This window comes from Penaeus chinensis, chromosome 21 (genome assembly GCF_019202785.1).
Source record: "Penaeus chinensis breed Huanghai No. 1 chromosome 21, ASM1920278v2, whole genome shotgun sequence".
NCBI classification, from domain to species: domain Eukaryota; kingdom Metazoa; phylum Arthropoda; class Malacostraca; order Decapoda; family Penaeidae; genus Penaeus; species Penaeus chinensis.
The window spans coordinates 4,298,282-4,305,569 of NC_061839.1; positions in this window are offsets into that span (position 1 = coordinate 4,298,282).

Sequence of the window (7,288 nt, forward strand, 5' to 3'; positions counted from 1 at the left end):
TCATGTCTACATGGAGTGATGAAAAAATATTTTCCACTCAAATAAACACACAAAAAAGAGAATAAAAAATATAAGAACCGTCAAAATTACTTTCACCCAACAAGCGACCATCTTCCTCTCTTTGGCAACTATAGAGAATTGCCTACTCTTTCAAATTCTTTTTCTCCTTACCTACATCTATTATTTTGCTCAGAGACTCAGATAGGATAGCAACATCATCTGCAAAGTCAAGGTCTGTGACCTCGATATTGGCCCGTTTTACTTCACATTGACTTTGGATAGTAGCTCTGCCCATTATCCAGTCCATGCAGGTGTTGAAAAGTGTTGGTGCAAGGACACAGTCTTGCATCAATGACAATGCCTTGAAGTGCTAGGGATACGGTGTATTATGGACTTGCCAGGGGTGAATCCAGACTGCTCCAGTTTCTGGTGCCCTAGTAGGTGGTCACATATCCGTTTCAGAAGAATTTGGTTAAAGTGTGATGCCACAGTAGTCACTACAGTCCTCCTTTACCAATAGATTCATCCCCAGCCTTTAGCAGCTCAGCAGGGATATCACATGCCTGCAGATTTTCCACCCTTCAGCTTAGAAATTGCCATCCTAACCGCAATTAGGGTAGGAGCTTTCTCCCTGATGGGTGTCTCCAGCAATACCTAGTACAGCTGCTCAAAATACTCAGCCCAACATTCATGAACCCCAACATGATCTTAAATGATCTGCCCATCCACTGCACGGACTGCAGTCATTTGCGAGGAGAGCTTAGAGTTCAGTTTGATCAGGGCTTGGTAGGGCTTTGGTCATTTACCCAAAAAGTGGCCTTCAAGCATGTGTATACATGTAAGCCTATGTGTATACATGTAAGCCTATGTGTATACATGTATGCCTATGTGTATACATGTATGCCTATGTGTATACATGTAAGCCTATGTGTATACATGTAAGCCTATGTGTATACATGTAAGCCTATGTGTATACATGTAAGCCTATGTGTATACATGTAAGCCTATGTGTATACATGTAAGCCTATGTGTATACATGTATGCCTATGTGTATACATGTATGCCTATGTGTATACATGTAAGCCTATGTGTATACATGTATGCCTATGTGTATACATGTATGCCTATGTGTATACATGTATGCCTATGTGTATACATGTAAGCCTATGTGTATACATGTATGCCTATGTGTATACATGTAAGCCTATGTGTATACATGTAAGCCTATGTGTATACATGTATGCCTATGTGTATACATGTATGCCTATGTGTATACATGTAAGCCTATGTGTATACATGTATGCCTATGTGTATACATGTATGCCTATGTGTATACATGTATGCCTATGTGTATACATGTAAGCCTATGTGTATACATGTATGCCTATGTGTATACATGTATGCCTATGTGTATACATGTAAGCCTATGTGTATACATGTATGCCTATGTGTATACATGTATGCCTATGTGTATACATGTATGCCTATGTGTATACATGTAAGCCTATGTGTATACATGTATGCCTATGTGTATACATGTAAGCCTATGTGTATACATGTATGCCTATGTGTATACATGTATGCCTATGTGTATACATGTATGCCTATGTGTATACATGTAAGCCTATGTGTATACATGTATGCCTATGTGTATACATGTATGCCTATGTGTATACATGTAAGCCTATGTGTATACATGTATGCCTATGTGTATACATGTATGCCTATGTGTATACATGTAAGCCTATGTGTATACATGTATGCCTATGTGTATACATGTAAGCCTATGTGTATACATGTATGCCTATGTGTATACATGTATGCCTATGTGTATACATGTATGCCTATGTGTATACATGTAAGCCTATGTGTATACATGTAAGCCTATGTGTATACATGTATGCCTATGTGTATACATGTATGCCTATGTGTATACATGTAAGCCTATGTGTATACATGTATGCCTATGTGTATACATGTAAGCCTATGTGTATACATGTATGCCTATGTGTATACATGTAAGCCTATGTGTATACATGTATGCCTATGTGTATACATGTATGCCTATGTGTATACATGTATGCCTATGTGTATACATGTATGCCTATGTGTATACATGTAAGCCTATGTGTATACATGTATGCCTATGTGTATACATGTAAGCCTATGTGTATACATGTAAGCCTATGTGTATACATGTATGCCTATGTGTATACATGTAAGCCTATGTGTATACATGTATGCCTATGTGTATACATGTAAGCCTATGTGTATACATGTAAGCCTATGTGTATACATGTAAGCCTATGTGTATACATGTATGCCTATGTGTATACATGTAAGCCTATGTGTATACATGTATGCCTATGTGTATACATGTAAGCCTATGTGTATACATGTAAGCCTATGTGTATACATGTAAGCCTATGTGTATACATGTATGCCTATGTGTATACATGTAAGCCTATGTGTATACATGTATGCCTATGTGTATACATGTAAGCCTATGTGTATACATGTAAGCCTATGTGTATACATGTATGCCTATGTGTATACATGTATGCCTATGTGTATACATGTATGCCTATGTGTATACATGTAAGCCTATGTGTATACATGTATGCCTATGTGTATACATGTATGCCTATGTGTATACATGTAAGCCTATGTGTATACATGTATGCCTATGTGTATACATGTATGCCTATGTGTATACATGTAAGCCTATGTGTATACATGTAAGCCTATGTGTATACATGTAAGCCTATGTGTATACATGTAAGCCTATGTGTATACATGTAAGCCTATGTGTATACATGTATGCCTATGTGTATACATGTATGCCTATGTGTATACATGTAAGCCTATGTGTATACATGTAAGCCTATGTGTATACATGTATGCCTATGTGTATACATGTATGCCTATGTGTATACATGTATGCCTATGTGTATACATGTATGCCTATGTGTATACATGTATGCCTATGTGTATACATGTATGCCTATGTGTATACATGTAAGCCTATGTGTATACATGTAAGCCTATGTGTATACATGTATGCCTATGTGTATACATGTAAGCCTATGTGTATACATGTATGCCTATGTGTATACATGTATGCCTATGTGTATACATGTATGCCTATGTGTATACATGTATGCCTATGTGTATACATGTATGCCTATGTGTATACATGTAAGCCTATGTGTATACATGTATGCCTATGTGTATACATGTATGCCTATGTGTATACATGTATGCCTATGTGTATACATGTATGCCTATGTGTATACATGTATGCCTATGTGTATACATGTATGCCTATGTGTATACATGTATGCCTATGTGTATACATGTAAGCCTATGTGTATACATGTATGCCTATGTGTATACATGTATGCCTATGTGTATACATGTATGCCTATGTGTATACATGTATGCCTATGTGTATACATGTATGCCTATGTGTATACATGTATGCCTATGTATATACATGTATGCCTATGTGTATACATGTATGCCTATGTGTATACATGTATGCCTATGTGTATACATGTAAGCCTATGTGTATACATGTATGCCTATGTGTATACATGTATGCCTATGTGTATACATGTATGCCTATGTGTATACATGTATGCCTATGTGTATACATGTATGCCTATGTGTATACATGTAAGCCTATGTGTATACATGTATGCCTATGTGTATACATGTATGCCTATGTGTATACATGTATGCCTATGTGTATACATGTATGCCTATGTGTATACATGTATGCCTATGTGTATACATGTATGCCTATGTGTATACATGTATGCCTATGTGTATACATGTATGCCTATGTGTATACATGTATGCCTATGTGTATACATGTATGCCTATGTGTATACATGTATGCCTATGTGTATACATGTAAGCCTATGTGTATACATGTATGCCTATGTGTATACATGTATGCCTATGTGTATACATGTAAGCCTATGTGTATACATGTAAGCCTATGTGTATACATGTATGCCTATGTGTATACATGTATGCCTATGTGTATACATGTATGCCTATGTGTATACATGTAAGCCTATGTGTATACATGTATGCCTATGTGTATACATGTATGCCTATGTGTATACATGTATGCCTATGTGTATACATGTATGCCTATGTGTATACATGTATGCCTATGTGTATACATGTATGCCTATGTGTATACATGTATGCCTATGTGTATACATGTATGCCTATGTGTATACATGTATGCCTATGTGTATACATGTATGCCTATGTGTATACATGTATGCCTATGTGTATACATGTATGCCTATGTGTATACATGTATGCCTATGTGTATACATGTATGCCTATGTGTATACATGTATGCCTATGTGTATACATGTATGCCTATGTGTATACATGTAAGCCTATGTGTATACATGTAAGCCTATGTGTATACATGTATGCCTATGTGTATACATGTATGCCTATGTGTATACATGTATGCCTATGTGTATACATGTATGCCTATGTGTATACATGTATGCCTATGTGTATACATGTATGCCTATGTGTATACATGTATGCCTATGTGTATACATGTATGCCTATGTGTATACATGTATGCCTATGTGTATACATGTATGCCTATGTGTATACATGTATGCCTATGTGTATACATGTATGCCTATGTGTATACATGTATGCCTATGTGTATACATGTAAGCCTATGTGTATACATGTAAGCCTATGTGTATACATGTATGCCTATGTGTATACATGTAAGCCTATGTGTATACATGTATGCCTATGTGTATACATGTATGCCTATGTGTATACATGTATGCCTATGTGTATACATGTATGCCTATGTGTATACATGTATGCCTATGTGTATACATGTATGCCTATGTGTATACATGTATGCCTATGTGTATACATGTATGCCTATGTGTATACATGTATGCCTATGTGTATACATGTATGCCTATGTGTATACATGTATGCCTATGTGTATACATGTATGCCTATGTGTATACATGTATGCCTATGTGTATACATGTATGCCTATGTGTATACATGTAAGCCTATGTGTATACATGTATGCCTATGTGTATACATGTATGCCTATGTGTATACATGTAAGCCTATGTGTATACATGTATGCCTATGTGTATACATGTATGCCTATGTGTATACATGTATGCCTATGTGTATACATGTATGCCTATGTGTATACATGTATGCCTATGTGTATACATGTATGCCTATGTGTATACATGTATGCCTATGTGTATACATGTATGCCTATGTGTATACATGTATGCCTATGTGTATACATGTATGCCTATGTGTATACATGTATGCCTATGTGTATACATGTATGCCTATGTGTATACATGTAAGCCTATGTGTATACATGTAAGCCTATGTGTATACATGTATGCCTATGTGTATACATGTAAGCCTATGTGTATACATGTAAGCCTATGTGTATACATGTATGCCTATGTGTATACATGTAAGCCTATGTGTATACATGTAAGCCTATGTGTATACATGTAAGCCTATGTGTATACATGTATGCCTATGTGTATACATGTATGCCTATGTATATACATGTATGCCTATGTGTATACATGTAAGCCTATGTGTATACATGTAAGCCTATGTGTATACATGTATGCCTATGTGTATACATGTAAGCCTATGTGTATACATGTAAGCCTATGTGTATACATGTAAGCCTATGTGTATACATGTAAGCCTATGTGTATACATGTAAGCCTATGTGTATACATGTATGCCTATGTGTATACATGTAAGCCTATGTGTATACATGTAAGCCTATGTGTATACATGTAAGCCTATGTGTATACATGTAAGCCTATGTGTATACATGTATGCCTATGTGTATACATGTAAGCCTATGTGTATACATGTAAGCCTATGTGTATACATGTATGCCTATGTGTATACATGTAAGCCTATGTGTATACATGTATGCCTATGTGTATACATGTATGCCTATGTGTATACATGTAAGCCTATGTGTATACATGTAAGCCTATGTGTATACATGTATGCCTATGTGTATACATGTATGCCTATGTATATACATGTATGCCTATGTGTATACATGTAAGCCTATGTGTATACATGTAAGCCTATGTGTATACATGTAAGCCTATGTGTATACATGTATGCCTATGTGTATACATGTAAGCCTATGTGTATACATGTAAGCCTATGTGTATACATGTATGCCTATGTATATACATGTATGCCTATGTGTATACATGTAAGCCTATGTGTATACATGTAAGCCTATGTGTATACATGTATGCATATACATATGTATGTATATATGCATGTATATTCACATATGTAGGCATGTATGCATGCATGTGTATATACATTTACATATATATACATATATGCACATACATACGTATATATAAACATAAACATATACATACATCTCCATGCATATACACGCACACAAACAAACAAACACACACACACACACACAAATGCGTATGTACGTAAGATTCTTGCTCTTGCTGAGCAGACATGAACTGTGCCCAGTGACAGTGACTCACACACACGACCGCCTGCCCCAAACCCGAAGAAAAAGACAGCCTCATGACGAAAACATCCTAAATCACTTTCCACCGCAGCTACATTCACGAATTCAGTCTACAAGCTCAACGCCAACATCAGTAGAGACTAACCTGTATTTCTCGTTAAGAAAATCACGCACACAAGACAATGCTCATCAGGTATGGGTGACCTGGCGCTTACACCAAGGGCCGTATGTATGTACTGTGCCCTCGCCAACGATAACATCTTGGATAAGATTTCAAGGTCGAACTACTTCCGTGGCGATCACAGAAAATGAACATAGCGATGGGAGGGATCACTGTGCCACGCACATGAACCATTTTGCTAGATCTAATTACCATGTGACGCTAATTAGGACATAAGGGATAGCTATGCCACGCAATTGAACTATTTTTCTAGATCTACTTACCATGTGACGGTGATTAGGGCATAAGGGATTACTATGCCACGCAAATGAACTATTTTGCTAGATCTAATTACCATGTTTAAGGAGCGTGCTTCAACGGAACTGAACTGATGTAGGTCTTGGTACGCTTTGATGGGCATGCACTCGCAGACTGGAACTCCCGCAAAATAGTGCAAGTCACATTATAGGATGAAGAAGAAAAAATATATCCTAAGTCATGCGTCCGTAGGCAATATGTTTTTTTCAGAGATAAAATCAGAT